The sequence below is a fragment of the Lycorma delicatula genome, chromosome 9 (assembly GCF_047948215.1).
Source record: "Lycorma delicatula isolate Av1 chromosome 9, ASM4794821v1, whole genome shotgun sequence".
Taxonomy (NCBI): Eukaryota; Metazoa; Arthropoda; class Insecta; order Hemiptera; family Fulgoridae; genus Lycorma; species Lycorma delicatula.
This window is the reverse complement of record NC_134463.1, coordinates 19,512,854-19,535,879: the sequence shown is the minus strand read 5'-3', so window position 1 is coordinate 19,535,879 and position 23,026 is coordinate 19,512,854. Positions and strand designations below refer to the sequence as shown.

General features: G+C 31.7%; 1 protein-coding gene across 9 annotated transcripts in view; it reads left to right on the top strand.

Moving 5' to 3' along the window:
* The window catches only part of tty (tweety), a 356,795-nt gene that overhangs the window by 234,687 nt on the left and 99,082 nt on the right, over positions 1-23,026 (top strand). The window contains exon 1 of one of the 9 annotated variants that reach the window (XM_075375813.1): positions 20,252-20,343. The exons of the other annotated variants lie outside the window; for them this stretch is intronic. The gene's annotated coding sequence lies outside the window, so the exon portion shown is untranslated. Of the gene's footprint in view, positions 1-20,251; positions 20,344-23,026 lie in introns of those variants that run through there. 9 annotated transcript variants of the gene reach the window in all.

Below are 23,026 nucleotides of genomic sequence, written 5' to 3'. Positions count from 1 at the left end.
TTGGAATAGCTAATACTTTCTACGTCAGGGATGCCAACTTGAACGTCAGAGAGTTTCGGTTTATTCTATGTAGTAGTTTTTCCGCCGTTCCCATTTGTCTTTTTAATTATTAAAGACCCTCTTAAAAATATCATCCATTATATAGTATAGTTTTTTATTTTTTATTTAATGTGTTAAACAAAGATGGTACACCAATATATAATACGAAAGGTAAAGTCGATAGATGGGTGGAATATATTGAAGAGTTATACGGAGGAAATGAATTAGAAAATGGTGTTATAGAGGAAGAAGAGGAAGTTGAGGAGGATGAAATGGGAGAAACAATACTGAGATCTGAATTTAAGAGAGCATTAAAAGATTTAAATGGCAGAAAGGCTCCTGGAATAGACGGAATACCTGTAGAATTACAGCGCAGTGCAGGTGAGGAAGCGATCGATACATTATACAAACTGGTGTGTAATATTTATGAAAATGGGGAATTTCCATCAGACTTCAAAAAAAGTGTTATAGTTATGATACCAAAGAAAGCAGGGGCAGATAAATGTGAAGAATACAGAACAATTAGTTTAACTAGTCATGCATCAAAAATCTTAACTAGAATTTTATACAGAAGAATTGAGAGGAGAGTGGAAGAAGTGTTAGGAGAAGACCAATTTGGTTTCAGGAAAAGTATAGGGACAAGGGAAGCAATTTTAGGCCTCAGATTAATAGTAGAAGGAAGATTAAAGAAAAACAAACCGACATACTTGGCGTTTATAGACCTAGAAAAGGCTTTCGATAACGTAGATTGGAATAAAATGTTCAGCGTTTTTAAAAAATTAGGGTTCAAATACAGAGATAGAAGAACAATTGCTAACATGTACAGGAACCAAACAGCAACAATAACAATTGAAGAACATAAGAAAGAAGCCCTAATAAGAAAGGGAGTCCGACAAGGATGTTCCATATCTCCGTTACTTTTTAATCTTTACATGGAACTAGCAGTTAATAATGTGAAAGAACAATTTAGATTCGGAGTAACAGTACAAGGTGAAAAGATAAAGATGCTACGATTTGCTGATGATATAGTAATTCTAGCCGAGAGTAAAAAGGATTTAGAAGAAACAATGAACGGCATAGATGAAGTCCTACGCAAGAACTATCGCATGAAAATAAACAAGAACAAAACAAAAGTAATGAAATGTAGTAGAAATAACAAAGATGGACCGCTGAATGTGAAAATAGGAGGAGAAAAGATTATGGAGGTAGAAGAATTTTGTTATTTGGGAAGTAAAATTACTAAAGATGGACGAAGCAGGAGCGATATAAAATGCCGAATAGCACAAGCGAAACGAGCCTTCAGTAAGAAATATAATTTGTTTACATCAAAAATTAATTTAAATGTCAGGAAAAGATTTTTGAAAGTGTATGTTTGGAGTGTCGCTTTATATGGAAGTGAAACTTGGACAATCGGAGTATCTGAGAAGAAAAGATTAGAAGCTTTTGAAATGCGGTGCTATAGGAGAATGTTAAAAATCAGATGGGTGGATAAAGTGACAAATGAAGAGGTATTGCGGCAAATAGATGAAGAAAGAAGCATTTGGAAAAATATAGTTAAAAGAAGAGACAGACTTATAGGCCACATACTAAGGCATCCTGGAATAGTCGCTTTAATATTGGAAGTACAGGTAGAAGGGAAAAATTGTGTAGGCAGGCCACGTTTGGAGTATGTAAAACAAATTGTTGGGGATGTAGGATGTAGAGGGTATACTGAAATGAAACGACTAGCACTAGATAGGGAATCTTGGAGAGCTGCATCAAACCAGTCAAATGACTGAAGACAAAAAAAAAAAAAATTTTATTTCGTAAATCATTCACTGCTACCCGCCATCGTCTTATTAAAATAAACATGCCAGGTTTTTTTGTTTATTTTAAATGGCCATTCATTACTTAAACTTTATTCCTTTAAAAATCTTGAAATTATAAAAATATTGGTTCCAAGACTCCATATTAATGGAAGACAGTAGAAAATATTAGGCATAGTTGGACTTATTTTTCGAATGTTTTACCCGTTGTTAATACCGGTTTGAATTCGAAGCAAATTAAAAAGTAGCGTAAGAGCACTTTTCCTTCAGTTTATTAAAACAAATTACAGTAATAAGGTAAAATTTCACTGGTTAAAAATGGATTGTAGCTGGGAAAGAATATAAATATTTTTTCGGTATTATAAGCTAGTTATTAAACGTCAAAGTCGTTGGCAAAGATATAACACCCGAACTTCATAATTATATTATTAATCAGTGATATTTATATCGGTTATCTGCTTACGTGACCTCTTCATGTTAAATTCTGTTAAAATTATGATATTAAAGTAATAGTTCTGTTTTAAAAAGCTGTTTTTTTTGGAGGGTTTTTTAAAAAAAAAATGTGTAACTAATTTTAATTATGAGGTAAATAACCCATGAAAGATTATAAATTTTATTCTTTAATAATATTCTTGGAAGAATTGTGTTATTTCTTTTATCAAAACATACATAGCAACGTTATTTTTATTTTATTGGTTAATAAAAATTCTGTCTAATCAGTAGTAGCTTATAAAATTCGCAAAAAAAAACAAACAACAAAACAGTTAATTAAAAAATAATTTTTAATTTATCGTTTAAATATTACATGTATTATCAATATATAGATAGTATCTGTTACATATGTAATTTCAAAAAATTATCTATAAAATAAATGTTTAATTTGATTATTTTACCTTTTTTTTTTTTTTTTAATTTGTTTTGTACGCTAAATATCCAAAAAATTTAAGTGTTCAAACTTTTTGCTTATGATTATTCCTTATACAGAGTGTCCTTCGAATAAACGGAGAAACTTTCAAGACATGTTCCGATGGTGATAATAATGAAAAAAGTTCGTATAAACATAGGTCTGGAAATGCTTTGTTTCATTTGTTGGAAATGACCCTTCCGTTCGTAGATGATGCTAATACACCAAAAAATGTTTAAAAAGAATGTTTATTAGGTTTAGTTAGAATAATACGATTTTCTATCTATTTTTCATCCGTTTTGCTTTAACAAAAAACCGATTTTTAAAAAGTTTTTATTTATTTTTTATTGATTGGATTTACATTAACTTTCTCAGAATTAAATTCTCTATAAGCTTTTTCTAAATCTATTTAGAAAAAACAGGTTATTGTATTGCAAACCTAAAAAAAAAAAAAAAAAAAAAAAACTTCGGATTCGCGTTGTATATTGCGTCTTTCACAAATTTAATTTAAAAAAATTTCTCAAATCTAAATTATTTAAAAAAATAGATATTCCGACTTTTTTTTTGAAGAAACTTAAAATTACGTAATTTAATTACGGTTTGAGTCCACGGTTACGAAAAAAAATTATAATTTCATTCATTGCCTTTTAATTGATATAATGTATCAATTTTAGACCCTTTTTTTATTAGCGTGGTTTAATTCATATTATGAGTTAAATATTAATTTATGTCAGACTAGCCGGCCCGCCTACCTAGAACCTGGACCCTCGGGGCTCAGGTCAATCCAGGCGAAGCGGAGCCAATTCAGGGGGTCCTCGGAGCCTTCCGGAGCCAAGGTCCCTATCCCATGGCCGCAGAGCTCGGTTCGTTCGCCATTCCCGATTTACTAGGAGACCGGTCTCCTAGACACCTTCAGAAAGCTTCCTTCGGTCGCCGTTTTCATCTACCCAGAGGGTTGCACCCCCTCGATCCCGCACTGTAGGTTATCCTCGTGGTTGTGAGAGTAATACTGATAAATAATAATTATACTATTCAAGCTTTATTTACGTCGGATTTATTTTTTTACGTCATATCTTAAAAACTACTGGACTTATAGTTCTGGATCTGTTTCATCTTATTTCCCAGTTCAAATTTCATAAGAAACCAACAAAGTTTACTCCTTAATTTGGGCCCCAAAAGTTACAGTAGGGCTTCTTTTTATTAGAAGAGCTGAAATCTTGGCGAAATTTTTCGCTAGCCTTTACCTGAAAACAAAGCATTTTCATACCTATGTTTACATGATTCTTTTTTTTTCATAATTTTTTTCATTTAAATATAATTTGTTTACATCAAAAATTAATTTAAATGTCAGGAAAAGATTTTTGAAAGTGTATGTTTGGAGTGTCGCTTTATATGGAAGTGAAACTTGGACGATCGGAGTATCTGAGAAGAAAAGATTAGAAGCTTTTGAAATGTAGTGCTATAGGAGAATGTTAAAAATCAGACGGGTGGATAAAGTGACAAATGAAGAGGTATTGCGGCAAATAGATAAAGAAAGAAGCATTTGGAAAAATATAGTTAAAAGAAGAGTCGACTTTTATAGGCCACATACTAAGGCATCCTGGAATAGTCGCTTTGATATTGGAAGGACAGGTAGAAGGGAAAAATTGTGTAGGCAGGCCACGTTTGGAATATGTAAAACAAATTGTTGGGGATGTAGGATATAGAGGGTATACTGAAATAAAACGACTAGCACTAGATAGGAAATCTTGGAGAGCTGCATCAAACCAGTCAAATAACTGAAGACAAAAAAAAAAATTTATCAACAGAACATGTCCTGAAATTTTCTCCGTTCTTTGTGGGACACTTGTACATTATCATATATAATGATACCCTTTATTGATGTAATGGCGTTCATAAACGAACGATTATAATTCCATTTTGTAAAATCCATATCTTTTAATTGGGAATAAATGAGTTAGAAGATTAAAGAAAACTGTGTGTTTAGTTCTAGATAAAATATTGAAGATACATATAAATTAACATGTCTAATCCATTTAATAGTTATAAAATCTTGATTTGTGTCTAATAATTTTTATGTATTGTTTTATTTGAATGTTGAGGCGCGTATTTTATATTTGGAGTTATAGTTTATTAGTTTAAGAATTTATAAATGTATTAGATCGAAGTAACGAATTAAATTTAAAAGAAAAACTTTATTCTCCGTTTAGTTTTACTGAATTGGTGTTCCGTAAATGTCTTAAGAGATGGCTACCAAAAGGCGGTTGTTATTGTAATGGCTTTGTGAGAATATTTCTCCTATTTCCAGCTACGTTATAAACTAGCCATTTCTTAAGCAATTTTCATATTAAAAAAAAAAATGTTTTTTTACTTATTTTGGTTTTAAATGATACCGCATGTTATTGTAATTTATAGTCTACTGATGCCTAATGGATCTTCCTTCTAGCTTCAGCTGAATTTAATTCGAATTTTCGTAATTCTTATATACTGACAATTTTCCACATTCATCATTGTATTTTCAACTAATCTTCACCTAATTTCCTTGTACCGGTTTTTTATTGTTATTTTAAAACTTCTTTTTTCCTGGAAATGAAGTTTATTTTTTTCATTAAAGTTGACAGAAGTTCCATGTTCATGGTTAACCTGTATTGAATCTTAACGTTTTTATTTTCTAATTCAGTAGTTAATATTTTCTTGCAGATTTTTTTAATACGTTTACCACCCAGTCCTTTACTTTACTATCTTAATTAATACATTCTAAGTGAGTGAATTTTTTCGAAGGGAGAAAAAAGAAACACTGTGTGTGTGTGTGTGTGTGTGTGTGTGTGTGTGTGTGTGTGTGTGTGTGTGTGTGTGTGTGTGTGTGTGCGTGAGTGTGTGTGGGTGGGTTTGTGGGTGTGGGTGTGGGTGTATATATAAATATATATATATATATGTAATTATTGTAGAGCCAATAACGATGAATTTTAGATATTACAAATGCGTGAAAACGGACATCTGTTTTTATTTCTTTTAAATTAAAAGATGAATATTCAAATAAAAACTTTAATAATTTTTATTATGCACAGTGATGATTGGTCTTTTTAGTATTGCAGGATAACCCACCGGGTTGGTCTAGTGGTTAACGCGTCTTCCCAAATCAGGTGATTTGGAAGTCGAGAGTTACAGCGTTCAAGTCCTAGTAAAGCCAGTTATTTTTACAAGGATCTGAATACTATATCGTGGTTACTGGTGTTCTTTGTCGGTTAGGTTTCAATTAACTCTACACATCTCAGGAATGGTCGAACTGAGACTGTACAAGACTACACTTCATTTACACTCATACATATCATCCTCATTCATCCTCTGAAATATTATCTGAAAGGTAATTACCGGAGGCTAAACAGGAAAAAAGAGAAAGTATAGGAGTATGCAATTCGTTTAAATTATTAGTTATGTTTGCTAATTGAAGATTATTGGAAATTTTGCTATAAGTATGGAAAAGTCTCCGTTATTAATGGGAGACGGTTGTATCATGTAGAATTTGATGAGAATATCATTAAGTCAATTAAAGAAGCTAGGTATATGGGAATTATACTGTCCTCGGATAATCTCAATAATTACGAAATTATTAAGCGAAAAATTAATCAAGGTTTTTAAAAAGGTTACGAAAGGTATCTTTTAGTTTTAAGATTGGAACGAAGCGGTATTTGTAATGTTACCTGGGACATTGTACGACATGCAGTTAAGAGCAGAAATGTGAATCGAACGTTGAATGCAACGGGCGTGAATTACATGAGCTAACGAGAAATGTTTTGTGAAGAAAAAGAGTAAAATAAAAAGTGCAGTTGTCGAGAGCAGCTTATTTATTACGGAAGTTTAATGAGGATAAATGATAACTGTTAATCCAAAAAAACGTTTTTCTTTCCGCTGAACAAAGAAGTAGAGGTCGACTCAGACTACGTTGTAAGAAATGTATTCATTACCGTCGGATCGATGTGGAGAAAAAAATAGTCGGGGGTATGTAAATAAAGAAGAGTGTACGAGCGCGCGCGCAAGTAACGACCTGGATTCTTTTTGCAATGAATTTGTAAATACTCGGTTGTTTTTTTTTTGTTTACTAAATATGATTTTTTATAAGGTTTACGAAAATAAATAGAATATTTTGTCATTAAAAATTCGAGTATTCGGTGGCGTGTCGAACCGCGTCATGGGTTATCGTTTACATGATTTTGTAGAAAGCATTGAAAATACTATATAATAATCTGTAGAGAAAGAAATATATAAAAATAAATTTTACGTAAATATTTTATGGAAATCGGCTAAGTTTTGAACGTAGACTGTGATATTAATAAAATAATACTTTATACAATATTTTAACGTGATCGGGATGTCTACGTTTCAGAGATTCAGTGTAAAAATTTTGAGTTTACAAATCTGAACGATCAGTATTATTAATTACGATTTTATCTTTAATAATAATTATAAAATTTTAATATTAAAATGTTTATCTTTTTGTACATATGAATTACGAAATTTAAAATAACGGTTAGCTTGTTGTACGACCCGAAAATTTCCATTGTTATAGTAATCAACTTAAGAAAAGTTACCGATAATAATTAAGACGGTTTAAAGCAGTAGAAATGCATTGTTACTATTGTGTATTATGGCACCGAAAGGGGTTTATGCAATATGCATGACTGAATAGCATTACCGCCGTCGCCGGCTACCTAGACGTTTTGTGATCGGTTAGGAGGTATGGAAAAGTGAAGCGTACAATACAGCCGTCGGAACGGGAGGTGTATGTAATAATAGAGAGGATAGAGTTACGGGACGTAGGACATCGGTTGTACCGAGTTAGGTTACAGGTTACCGGTTACGACTCGTTACAGGTGACCCGACTGTTGAACTGAGGTCGCAGTTCAATTTCTACACTTTCCTCTTTTTCCAACCCCCTCGTCTAAATTTCAACCCTTCCTTCCTACTGGTTTTCTTTCCTTCCGTGTTTCTACGATCATTTGAATCTACGATTCACTTCCCGCTCCTCTTACCCCGGTACTACGTGATGTCATTCATATGCTAATAATATTTGCGGGTCGGTATTCTCCTATGAAATAACACGATCGTTTTGAGGCTAATCTAAATCTTTGGTATTCCGCTATGAAAAATCTAACGCATTGATCGTTCCCACTTACACACATAGACAAATACTAATACCCCCACTCTCTTTCTCGCTTGCTTTCTCTCTCTTTGATTTTTTTTCGCTAATCTTATTAAAATTGAACAATTTAATATATATGCTAATCCAATAATTCTCAAACCATTTCCTTATTAGATTATAAGCTATTGAATCTCTCTTTATTAGGTTTGTTTTTTTAAATGGTTTTTAAAATTAGATTGTTACAGATGAATTACATTTTTATTAATTGGTTAAATTGCTTTTTCCCCTTAATAATTTATAACATTGTGACATTTAATCGGTAACTATTATTTGTATTTTATTCACTTTAATAGAATATTGTAAGTAGGATTTAGAATCTAAATAAGCACTTACTTCCTTTTAGATTGTTATTTATTCTTAAAATAATCGGATTTTTCATGATATTGAATTAGAAAATTACGTTCAAATTTTGTAAACCTAGACAATTTTAATTGATAAAAAACAAAATCATCAGTAAACACTAATAATGTAATAAAGTATGCGTAGTGTATATATGGGAGCGCGCGCGTTTGTGTGTGTGTGTGTGTGTGTGTGTGTGTGTGTGTGTGTGTGCGCGCTTGTAATAAATAAATGAAAAAAGAATAACATATTAATCGATAAGTAAACATACTTATAAGCGAACCAGGCTAAAACGAGTATAGGATATTTAATTGTGTTAAGATACGTTTTAAATTAACTTTACGCTTTCTATTGGGATTGCCTAAAACGACAACACTTGTTTTAAATCTTTTTGTTATTTCTATTGTAAAATTCCTGAATATTTTTTGTACGTAGTGTTAAAAAGTTATTTGTAATTTTAATGTTTATTTATTATTCCGCCTTTTTCATTTATTTATTTTTCTTATTTTTGTATATACTATCCGCATTTTCTACGAATGATGATTGTTTAAAAATCGAATCGGCCATTACGTTTAAATTTCATTCGAATTTTTTTGAGTGTAATTTTTTTTTCCAATTTATTTTAAAAACCACTTAATCTTTAGTTATGTTAAATTTATTCTGAATTAGTTATTAAAAGGTAAATTTCCTCATAATAGTTTCTTAGATTCATTCAACGTTATAAATTGTTTTTTTATATAATTTAAATATCTTACAACATAGCTCTAGAACTTCAATGTTGTAAGAGAGATGGGGAAAAATTGTAATAAGATTGTGAAAAGATGAAAAATTGTAATAAGAAAAAATGGGGTATAGGTTTATTATGAATTTTTTGATGTTTCATGACCCAGAAACCTCAAAAACATAAAAAAAAGGGATGGTGTTAATTGTCGTACATATGTACGTATGTTCACATGTTTGATGCTTAATAAATTATGGCTGGATAAACTGATTCTGATGAAATTTTGTAGAGACTCGTGTATATGAAGCAATTTGTTGTTTGTTGTTAAAACTTTTGGGTCAATATCCTCGGGAGAGGGGTTTGGGAGAGTCACTTTTCTCAAGATCTTGCAAGCATAATCCCCCCCTCGTTTTATATTAAGCCCAATACATATGTGCATGGTGATCTTCCATGTTTAAAAAAATGTTTGACCCAAAATTCCCTCTTCTCAAAAAATCGATAAAGCTATCTTTTTATTTATTACATATTTTTCAATAAAAATTTTTTTTAATACCTTCATACACATAGTAGTAGGTGATAAAAAAATACTTTGGGAACAATGTTAGGGATGAGGGGACCGATCAAAGTTTAAAAATATAGATTTTTTTGGCTTAAAAATCGTTGTTTGTTTATTTAAACTTTTAATAATAAAATTACAATAAAATTTTATCACAATTCACCCTTATCCCCAAAAACGAAATCTTAAGTAATCTTTTACTGTTTGTACAGTTTTTAGTGGATTTGTCTTTAACTTTTTCCATTTAACGTAGTAAACGTTAAAAAGTTTTAAAAATTTCTTGAAAGCTGATTTTAAAAGTGGAGGGAGCAGAGAAAAATACCGATTTTTTATTTTTTAATACTTTTTTAGTGTATTTAAACATACAGTGACAATTTTACAATAAAACTTCATCATAAATTATCCTTCCCCACCCTAAAAAAAGAGATCTTAGGTAATATTTTTCACATATCATTATTTTTCCACATTAAATGCCAGGAAAACATTACAACTTCATTGTCAACTTTTTTTTTATAGTAGGGGGCATATAAATTTTTACTTTATTTTATTTACACCAGTTTTTTGTATCGTTGTGATATCCTAGCTTATGATGAAACAACCCACCGGGTTGGTCTAGTGGTTAACGCGTCTTCCCAAATCAGTTGATTTAGAAGTCGAGAGTTACAGCGTTCAAGTCCTAGTAAAGCCAGCTATTTTTTCACGGATTTGAATACTAGATCGTGGATATCGGTGTTCTTTGGCGGTTGGGTTTCAATTAACCACACATCTCAGGAACGGTCGAACTGAGAATGTACAAGACTACACTTCATTTACACTCATACATATCATCCTCTGAAGAATTATCTAAACGGTAGTTACCGGAGGCTAAACAGGAAAAATAAAAATGCTTATGATGAAACGATTTGCAACGGTATGTTTGGCTAAGTGAACACTGCAACTGGAAACCAGTTTAATCCTTACTTTCCTTAGTAAGCCTGGGGCATGGTGTTCTTGTTATCGTAACAACGAAAGCTTTTCCCCATTTCAGGAGTTACTTGTACCTTATGTTAGATCATCTGTAATTTTTTTAGCTATTCCAACTAACATACAGTTCAACATTTTTGCAATATAAGTTATTTGGGAACATATTGCCCATTTCTATATTTCTATTTCTCTTTGATCAAAATTTGAGATTTATCGTTTTTAAATTATTATTTTAACAATATCCTATTTTAAATTAATATTTATTGTTTCGTTCTCTGTCTATCCGTTTTGAGGTGTAACGTCTATTTACGATCCAGGAGAAGAAAATGCCCAATGTAGTAGATAGTTCTTGCTGTACTCCGACAACTTCTTTCGTAACTGGTGTACAAAGTCGTCTTTTGTTTCGGATTTCTGTTTTTATTTTTGCTGTAAATCACATAGTTTATACTCTTCGGCCCATAATTAAAAACTACGCCCTGAAATTCATTTTCCGTAAGGTAGAACTGGAATGGATCCAATTGAGGCCTCAACAGGATTTCTAACACAATTTGGAAATCAAGTTGAAACCTGTAACAATAGAAATAAAAACATACAATACTAACTGATAATTATAATTTCATCCAAAATGCGCTTTCTGATTATGTACTTAACCTAGGCATAGATCTAAAGAATTTTACAAGAAAAGATAGCGTAACCAATCAGTGTACGCTATGATTGTTCTGAATATTCCGGCGCTGGAATATTTTACGCCATAATAATCCCCTATCCAGTTATATAGAGATCAGTGTCTACGCAGTACTGAGTGCACGATGGTGGTGGGAGAATGTCGTGGTGGGGATAGTTCTCCTCCTCTCAAAATGCCATTTTAGTAACAATGGAGCCGCGGAACTTGCAACATCGGATGTACAACAATTTTCTTAGAAAGGGGTGAGTGAGTCTATTACAGCCACGCAGCGATTATTTCGTATTAAATTCAGTATCGGTTGGCTTGGAGCTGTTCCGAGTCGTAACATAATCTTCAGATGGGTGGAACATGTTAAGATCAACTGGAAAAATGATGAATAAGAAGCTTAAAGACCCGAGACGCAGTGTAATGACACCGTAACAAAGCAAGGGTACGGGAAGCGGTACCTGGAAGTCCAGGACGGTCAGCTAGATGACGTGCTCTTGATTTAGCAATCAATTGTGAATCTGTTAGACGAATTTTATATAAAGAATTAAGTCTCCATCCGTACAAAATCCTTATTGTGCAACAGTTAAAAGCGACAGATTTTGCTGCACGCGATAAATTTGCTTTCATAATGCAAAGGATTTTGGGATTGAATGAAAATGTAAAATTACTGATGAGTGATTGATTACATCTCAACGGGACCGTAAAATAAGGAAAACCTGCGTTACTGTGCTAAACATCCACACATCATTCACCAGCGCGTCCTTTGCACTCTCGATTGACAATCTGGGTGCGCTGTTGGCTCTTTTGGCATTATCGGATCGTTTATTTATTTATTTTTTTTTTTGAGGAAATTGACGTTAATGTCACTTTTAATTCGGCTACTCTCATTTTAATTCGGTTCGCCTATATGTTTCAAACATTGTTCAGGCCAGAACTGCGAAGATGAAAAATCGCTTTAAAAGATGCTTCGTTGCTTCGGATGATGTTATAGCACACACCGCAAACTAGATTCAACGGCAGTTCTTCGACGCGTGTTTCCTGGACACATCATCTCACGTTTTGGTTCTGTAATTATTCTCTGTAGCGTTCTTCAAAAGCCGTGTTTACAACCACAAACCCCGCAATTTTGACGAGTTAAAGAGTGCCATAATTCAAGAAATTGCTGTCATTTTTCCAGAAATGTCGGTCCATTGATGAAAGATTTCGAGAAGAGACTTGAAAACTGCATTCAAATGGCAAGTATTGAGCCTTAATTTCTTGTCAATAAACATAATTTAATTTTAAAATTAACAGAATATTGCTTACTTAAAAACCGTTCGTTTCCCGTGTGACACCCTTATATATATATAAACATAATATATATATATATATTATGTTTACTCGGCCGTTGCTTTGTGTTTTCCATGCGTTGTAAGTTTATGGTATTTGGAATGGTAATAAAATAATGCTTTTGTGACCGATCTGATTAAACATTTTATAATAAGAAAATATTTTTAAATGTTCACGATTTTCGTCCGTATTTAACACGTCATCGTTTTTTAATTGATCTTTGTGCAACATGAAAATATAAGGTATTGTTTTACAATACAATGATAAATATTTTTTTAATGATGTATTTGTGTGTATACCACCAATACTTTAAATATGATAATTTTATCACGTATTAGTTCGTGATAGTATTATCCTTTTCGAAATTATTTCCTCTTGTATATATTTTTACTCGTTTCCTTTTCTATTTGGCTATCGTTTCTTCTCTTTTACGTCGTTGAAAAAAAATTATTTTAATTTTGTTGATTCATTAATATTGTTTTTATTATGACTCATCTTAGATTTATTTACATCCCGCACATTTAAATCATACTCGGTAGAAGTTTATTTACGTAATCTCTCTTCTTTCTTTGTAGTTCTATATATATATATATATATATAGTCGCGTGTTCGCGGCTCTTTTAAGGATATTGAGAGAGTGACAATCTAGAAGGTATATATAATTACAGTTTATTGGTTTAAAACCATAATTAAAACAAGACAAATCAATATTAATGACAATGGTGATAATAATAAAACAATTAATGAAAAATAGTAAATATACAAATATTAATCATAATAGTCACACCACAATAAGAGTCAGACTAATAATAATAATAATGATAGGCAATAAAAAAAAATTTCATAATAATTAAAATTTAAAAAAATGTCAACAGTAAACAATAATAATATTTCACAACAATAACAACAAATAATCATAAATGTCAATAGTAATAATAAACAAGATTACATACAAAACAAAAATTTTAAAAATTATCAGGGTTTATTTATAGATACATAAATAGAAAACCAGAATTCAGTCCCATTGACAAAAGATATAGCATGACCGCTAGGTCTTGTATTAATAACAATACTACAATAGCTAAGACAATTATAAAGTTCTTTTACTGCAAATACCGTTGCTGTTCACAAATAAAACTGTCCTAGAAGTTTATGAATGACATTTAATACATTATCTCTTTCACTTATAGTTTTACACTAACCCACCGACCATTTTTTTGTGTACTTGGAATTAGTCGTGGCATCACCTCAGTTGTATCGAACTTAATTCATACTGGAAATTTGTTCCTTCACTATCGCACTATGCTCTCGCAGACTCACACCACGGCCTCTCCTCGCAGAACTGATTTTTAACTGGTTTTCCCCGGCGAAGACCAGTTTTCCGTCCTATCTTCTTTACCTGCCGGACCGGACCCAATTCGAAACGTGAGAACGATCGACTGAATTCTTTCGTTCCCATGCATTCCTTAACCTGGTCCGGTAACTCTTCTCACGGTACGACATGTGTTTATTGTGTGTCAGCGGGCAGTATTACAAAAGACGATTGTTAAACGGACTTGTTTCCCCTTTATTAAAAGGATTTCTTTTAGCCCCTTTCTGGATTTCTTGCATTATTGTATTTTCGACTTCTTTCTTCTTAATTGGTAGGAATCCGTTACTCAGATCCGCTTTATCGATCTTATTACAATGTACACACACATTGTACACATACAACGTATGTACGTATGTGTACATACATATGTATTGTACATACACACGTATGTATATATATATATATATATATATATATACACTAGCGGACCCGGCAGACGTTGTCCTGACGCGGCATTATTCTGTAATAAATGCACACACATAAATATAAGTAACTTAATTAAGTTAAAATTACCAGTAATGTGTTCTAAATTCATTAAAATGACTATTAGTATGATATTATCAGTTTTTGATTGTTGTATTATTGTAATGGGTTTATTGATTAATTATGTGTAGTATGGTCAATATTTGTTTTCACTAAATATTGGGATGTCCGATGAAAATTGAATTAAAGAATCGAAACGTCGTAAAATTAATAATTAGTGTAGTAATAAATTTTCATCCACATTACTACTAATTTTCACTTAACATCATTCTAAAAAAGTACCTCCTACATATTTTTTTTTTTTATTTAATAATTTTGATGTTTCATAACCATGTAACAGCTTAATTAATCAATTAATAAAAAAGTTAAAGCACTGTAAAAAAGCAACGTAGTTAAAATTTTTGTAGAAATTTTTATCATTTTTCTTATTCTTTATTTTAACTTCTATTTTACCAAATTTTAGATAATTGTAAATTAAAAATAATTTTAGAAAACGTTTTATAAAATTAATCAGGTAAACATTATAAATTCAATTTTTAAATATACTTTAAACTATATTATAAGTAACTTATATTTTAATTTTATAAATGTTATAATTTATTTTACAAACTTAAATTTTTATTTTCAAAGAGCCGTTCAATACTTCATAAGTTGCATAGAATCAAATGAGAACTGACAATTTAAATTTGTAGGTTAAGTTGATTGTTATTGAATGCACGTGTATACATCATTAAAATTCATGAAAAATCATGTAAAATACTCACTTCAATACTGCACCTTACAAATTTGCACAATGTACATTTTTTAAATTAAACTTTAAAACGTTATTTCAATAAATAATATTATAATATAATATTCCCAATAAGCGCGCAATTCTAGCAGACTCGGCAATGCTTCGCTATTGCTAGATCTGAGTATACATACAGATTAAATGACAACAATTGAAAGTTTCATAAAACCTTAAAAAACTGAACATTAGCAATTTAACAAAATTTAACCTTTCACTTTATAAAAATCAGAATGTAAATAAATCCAAATGGCAAAACAACAGCACTACCTATCGGATTTAATTCACACTACTCTCTATTCACAGTATTCGGTGAAATATAATTTTTTTAACGAAAAGTGTTGTGGCTGCAAAATCATTACAATTGATACAGAGACTTACAAAACATACAAAACATTAATTAAGAAACTTACAAAACATTACGGAACCTTATAAAATTTCATCTTTAACTTTATAAAATTCCGAATGTAAATAAATCCAATTGTCACAACAGCACTACCTATCGGATTTAATTCAAACTATTCTCTAAACACAGTAGCCCGTTAAAAATACCAATTTTAATGTAAGAACAACACTAAGCTACGACGCAAGTAACTGATATGCGAAAAAGCAACAAAATAAAAAAAATCCTAGAATCCGATCGCAGCACCAACTACCAGGTTTGATTGATAAACCAAAAATTTTAAAAAAAACTTCTAAAACGCGATCGCAGCTCTGCCTACCGGACCCACACGCTGCCTACCAGACCCAATTGTGAACCTTAATCATCCCAAGATCAACAACACATAAATAAATTTAAAAAAAATTTTCACTTCAATACTGTACCTTACAAATTTGCACAATTTATATTTTTTAATTACACTTTAAAACGTTATTTCAATAAATAATAATATAATATTTCTCAATACGCGCACAATTCTAAACGCTGTCGCAGTGCTGCCTACTTTTTACTTAATCAGTTGTGATTTTGTTTACATTGGCAACGGCCATACGGGCTCTTTGTGATTGGTCGGTTGTGTTTGACAGCGGCCATCTTGCATTGATCTGATTGGTTAACTTTGTTTACATTTCCATCTGATTTATTAGCCTCTTATTTATTAAAAAACTGTTTTCTCGCGATTTTTTGTAACACAATAATAACACAAAATTACGAAATATTTTTCTCAATTTGATCGCAGCACCAACTGTCGGGACAAACTAAAATTAAAATAGAATATTATTGAATATTTGATACTGCGATGGTAGTGCAGTCTGCCGGATCCAATGTAAAACATTCCAAAATCAACAACTACTTATAAATAAAAAATTAATTAAAAAAACATTTTCCAGTGGACCCAATTGTGAATCTAAATCATTCTAAATCACACAAAATATTTCATCAAAATCAGTCCAGCCGTTTAAGAGGAGTTCACTTTCATACACACGCACACAAGAAATATATATATATATAAAGATTATAATAATAATAAGAATAAATATATATATATATTATAATAATAATAAAAGTTTAAAATACAACACATAATTACAAAATTGAACATAAATCATCATTATAGATGATTAAAAAATATTTTTTATCAATGTAAAAAAAAAATATCGAAATTGTGTATGTGAAACGTGTAATAAAAATGTTTTAACCTTATTACAGGTTTTTCCTTAAAGATTACATGTATTCGATTAATAATTCAAAAATTTTACATAATTAACAAAAACAATTTAGTTACACTAGAATAAATATGAAAATTAAGTCTTCTATATGATAATACTGTGAATAAATAATATCATAATCCAGAAGTATCCGTGGTATCTACTCCAACTTTATATATATAGTTTGAACCAGTGAGTTCAATTTCTCTATGTAAGGAAATAAGGAACTTTGTTGTGAAACCTAAATCCGTATTACTGTTATTACAACACTATTACAACTGTATCAATACTGCCAACTTTATTTTTTAAATTACCTACGTCTGTTTTATAGTTATGTATATATCTTTTAATCGGTAAAACTTTAAATGTAGTTGAACTAAAATTTTTCTTTTGAGCAATTCCTAAACATTTAATTCTCCGTTACAGTTTTGTTTCTGATAAATAAAACTGCAGAAATCTGAAGAAAAAAAACAGAATAATTCGTACTTTTAAATTAAAGTAACCTTTAATAATGAAAAAAATAAATAGCTTACAAAAATGATTCATACAACACTGAATACAGTAAATCTTCAAGTTTCATTTATAAATGTTCAATATGGCTACTTTTTTAACACGGCAGATGTTGTCAATTCTCTGCCAAAACCTATGAAGCACGTCTCTATCTATGGTGACAACTGTTTGCGTTGTCCTGTGCCGCAGCTCGTCGACGTTTTTTTTGAAACGGAGTAACAAACACTTTGTCTTTAACGTAACCCCATACAGAGAAGTTCATTGGAGTTAAATCAAGTGAACGTGGATGGCCAGGAAATTGTTCCACCATGTCCAATCCAAGTCGACACTTTGTTATTTAGATACATAACTGCACGATAATCTGGTGGCGCGCCATCTTGCTGGAAAATGAATTTTATACCCATATACTGTTGTGATTGTGGCATTAGGTAATGTTCAAGCGTGTCCAGGTACGATATACCAGACCCATCGGGTTGGTCTAGTGGTGAACGCGTCTTCGCAAATCAGTTGATTCGAAGACCAGAGTTCTATGGTTCAAATCCTAGTAAAGGCAAGTTACTTTTATACAGATTTGAATACTGGATCGTGGATACCGCTGTTCTTTGGCGGTTGAGTTTCAACATATCTCAGAAATGCTTGACTTGAGACTTTACAAGGCTACGCTTTATTTGCACTCATACATATCATCCTCATTCATCCTCTGAAGTAATACCTACGGTGGTTTCGGAGGCTGAACGTGAAAAAATAAAAAAGGTGCGATATACCAGTTATAGTTGACTCGGGTAAAAAAGAAAGGACCGTTAATTTTGTGGCAGTTTACGGTATAGAAAAAAAAAATTATCTTAGGGTTTAAAAAAACCCGTATCCGAACATTATGTCGATTCACATTACCGCTGGTATGGAAAGTTGCTTCGTCATTGAGCACTTTTTTTAAGACTCACTTTTGTTTAACATGTTTACACATAACTCAATTCGCTTTTCTTTATCTATCACATTCATTCAAAGCTTGTGTCAGTAGTAATTTGTAGGGTTTAAATGACAATCGATTACGCAGTACCTTCCATACTGTAACTTAGGAATATTCAATTCTAAGCTGGCCTGTCCCGTTGATTTACCTGGACTACGAATGTATGTCTGCCGCTTTAGAAACTGAAAGTCTATCCTGACCTGGTGTTCTGTGCGATACACAACCTGTTTCAAGAAACGATTGTACCATGCAATAACAGACTATCTTTGAGGTGGTTGTTTGCGATATTTAGTCATGAATTAGCTCCGAAGTGTAGTAATCGATTTGAATTCATGAAACTATAAACACTGAGCACGCTCCGCACCGATATTCGACTCCGTGAAGACTGATGTAATTACTTATTCGCATGTGCTACCTGGTGAGAAAGTGAGGAACTAATGATACTAGGCGGGAATGGAACTTTTAAGATACGCTGTATTAAGTGATGTATCAAACAGTTCTGTAAGTTTTACTTTTTTCATTATTAATTTGTTTAACTAATTTACTTTAGTAAGCAAAATTTTCTACGGCGTAATCCAATACTGGATGATGACATACGTAACACCAAGTAATTGCGTCATTCAATATATGTCATTTAATATCGATGTTTGCAACATCATCCATCACATCTCTTCCCTCTGTCTGTCTGTCTGTCTCTTTCTCTCTCTCTCTCTCTTTCTTTCTCTTTCTCTCACTCTGGATTTTCATATTTGAACCGTTATTTTACAGAAGTTTTTTACTGCACCCATATTTTACTATATTTTCTGCACAATATTCATTTATAACTACTTACTACCAGCCGATTGCAAGGTTTTTATTTCTGACCTCATGATTATTTAGGATATAAAAGATACAAATGGTTTTTAGTTTTATTTTTAAATATAGTTACAACATTTTGTAGAGAAAATTAAGGCAATTGATTACCTTTCAAGGAATGAAACATAAAAAAAGTCTAAAGTTTAATACATTTTTAGTTTCTGAGCTGCTGTAATTCTTATTTTCCGAAGGAAGCTAAAGATTTTTTATGTTTAATCAAATGAATGGGTTTTAAAGGAACTTTGAAGAATAAATTACCGGAAGATATCTTTACAATAGTCGTTTTATCGGGTTAAGAAGTGAAATTTTGACATTTAGAAGCAATTACCGTGTTCTTTTTTATTGATATTCGTAAAGTTCTTAATATGTACAATGTAGATGACAAACTAAAAATGTATCACGGACACTCACACGGAAAGGATTGTACCAGGAAGAATTCCTTACCAGTTTATAAAACTGTAAACCTATCGGAAGAAAAGGTTTAGATCCCTTAAGAATATCATGAGACCAATTTATGGATTAGAGTATTAGGATTGGTACCCAATATTTAATGGGAAAGAGAGAGAAAAAATAATGTTGTAAAACGTCTTAAGCATAAGTAAAAAGCCATACTTAATTAATACTGTCATTCTTTCGTGCTACATCAAGAATATACTTAGACAATTTTGCTCTTTTGTGATGGCTGGTTAAATTGTTATTTTGGATAAACGAAAAATAATTTTTTTTTTTTTAATTATTGTAAGAAGACCGGTTTAACGACCCTGAGTAACGGATTCCTACCAATTAAGTAGAAAGTATAATAATGGGAGGAATCCTTAAAGAGGCTAAAAAAAACCTTCTAGTAAAAGTAGCAGGTCCGTTTAACAATCGTCCTTTGTAGTACTGCCCATTGACACACCTAAACAGAGGTCGTTCTCACGCTCAATTGGGGTTTGGTCCTGCAGGTGAAGAAGGTAGGAGTATAAATACTCCGGGAGGAGACCAGTTGACTGTCAGTTCGGCAAGGAGAGTCTGCAAGAGAGTGCTACGATGAGTTCTGCAAGAGAGTTCTAAGCGAGGAGTTATTTGCGAGTTTAAAGCAAGAGTATTCTGCGGGAAGATCAGTGAATGAGTGAATTTCTAGTGCGTACCACGCGATTAATGTGACGTCACAATTCCAGTGTGGATAGTACATGAAAAGAAGAAATGAATCGGTAAGTTACTGTTAGACTATAAGTGAAAGAGATAATGTTCTAAATTTCATTCGTAAATTGTTGGGGTAGTTTTATTTGGAACCGCAATGGTTGCAAAGATATTTGCAGTAAAAGAACTTTATACTTGTCTTATCTACTGCAGTGTGGTTAATACAAGACTAGTTGTTAAAAGTGTTTAGGCTAGCGGTCATACTATTGTCTTTTGTCAGTGGGAGTGAATTCTGATTTTCAATATTTAACAACCTGTAAATAAACCCTGACGATCACACTAAATTTTGTTTTGTATGGAATCTCTGTTTACTATTATTGACATTTATTATTATTGTCATTGTTATTATTGATTTGTCTTATTTTTTTTATGTTCTTTAACTAATAAATTGTAATTACATAAACATTTTCAATTGTCAGTCTCTCAATATCCTTTTCGAGCTGGGAACATAAATAACTTTTTCAACAGTTAGATTTACATTAAAATTTACGGGATTTTCTATGCTGCTTATGTTATAAGGTTATTCTATAATAACACACATTAGTTAAATATTGTAACACAAACTTAGTTCTTCGATTTTGCTACTCTCCGCGAAGTATTTTCTTCCTTTAAACAGAGATTAACTGCTTCTTTTTTTATTAATATCGTTATATACTAACTGTTTTATTTACTATATTTTCCAGACTAGGATTTTTTGTTAATTAGAATACAATAAACGATGATCTTTGTAATCCGTGAATTATTGACGTTAAAATTTAAGCTTGACTTCGATTTATTGATCATCAACAGGTAAATGAAACCATCTAATTTGGTATACTCTTCCTATATAAATTTATTGAATCTTGTCGTTTAAACGACTAAATAACTAATAATAATGAATTAAAAAAGGCAAATTATAATTAATGTAAACGTTTCTTATATTAGAACTTCAAAGCTCTGGTATAACAATAAAATAAATAACTGCTAGTTTAGTGGTAACAATGTTTTACTTTTACACAGCACTTTGGTAAATGCTTCGGATTTTTTGTGAAACAGAATCTAGCGGATATGTTCATGGCGCCGGAAAAGAATTGAGTTAGTGTGTTTTGTGAGGATTTAATAAGTGAATTGAAATTTTCCAAGCGGAATTGAAAAGTTTTGTAACTTGTAGAACTATAATTGGAAGTTTACTGGAAACGAGTTAACGTATTGTATCCAAAACTATGTGATAATAAAAGGGAATGGAGAATTTAGATTAGTTGTAGCACTAAAAATTAACTAGTCGTATTAGTTTAAAACTGAAAAAAATGCACAAGTAATCTTTTATTTCGTTCTTTTCCTGATTGCATTTTATTTACAACTTTATTAAACTGTGATTATTTTTATTTAATTTTTATACCGTCTTATGGTAGAATTTTGAGTGTAACGAAACATTAAAATAGTAGATTAATTCTCGACATTCTATCGGTCCGAACCGTTTATCTGTTGAAGTTCATTAAAATCAAATTGGTTGACCGAATTTTATCATTGCCTTAATATGCATATATATTTTGTTATTCTAATAGTTTTTTGCAAATTTAAAAATAAGTTACGAGAAGTTATAGTGGTGTATATATATTTATTTATATACCGGATGATTCAAGAAGTACTTCACAACTTTAAAAGCATATAAAAATGTATCTAGATAACCTATAGATCGGGTAAAGGTCTTATTTCATAGAAAAACTCATCACGTTTGTCACACAACATTCACTTTGGTTCGATATGGCTTCCATTTGTAATATTACATACATCCCACCTGAAGTCGATTTCATTCCAGACTGTAGCCAGCAAGTCGGGCGTTACCTCTACAGCTGCGGCGTTAATTCGAAGTCTTAGCTCAATAAGATCAGCAGGCAAAGACGGTACATAAACCCGATATTTAATGAAATCTCACAAGAAAACATTTTGCGGGATCAAATCTGGGTAGTTAGAGGGCCATGTAATTGGATCTTCAGTACCAATCCGCCGACCTGGAAATCGAAGTATCAAGAAAATTTCGGACTTCGAATCACTCACTCGTTCGATGTTCTCCGAAGCATTTCGTCGGGGACCCGGTGGTTTTTTCTTCAATATTGAACCGCTTTTTCGAAGGTTGTTTACCCATCGCAATATTGTGTTACGAGAAGGGACACTTGCATCACGATGGATATTAAACTGACGGCGGAAATCTCGCTGAACAGCAGTTGCGGATTCGTCATTTCGCACAAAACTGTCATACGCGTACAGGCGTTGGTCTAGCGTCCACGGCTCCATCTCAACGACTAAAATGTAAATGCTATGAACAAATGAACGTCAGACACCAGCCACGTACCCCTACCACCACGAACGCCCGAGTACAACCCACTTCAAAAACACCCGGTTCCCGTGAATGACCCTATATATATATATAAATTATTAATTTAATTTTTTACAATAATGATTGTATTTAATTTTTATATCTCTCTGATTCTGTTATTCACTTCCGATTCGACTAAATCATTTACGCTATAAGCTTTTTCGATTTTGATGTGTGCCAACGTTTACGAGGTGGTAAATAATTTGTTCTCAATTATACAAGATAATTAATTAACCAAAAAAACTTTATGAAAATCTGTTTTTATCAATCAGGTTTTTTTGTTTAATGTAAAACAGATGCTAATTTTTCGTTTCTTTTTTTTGTTTCATCTCTCGTTT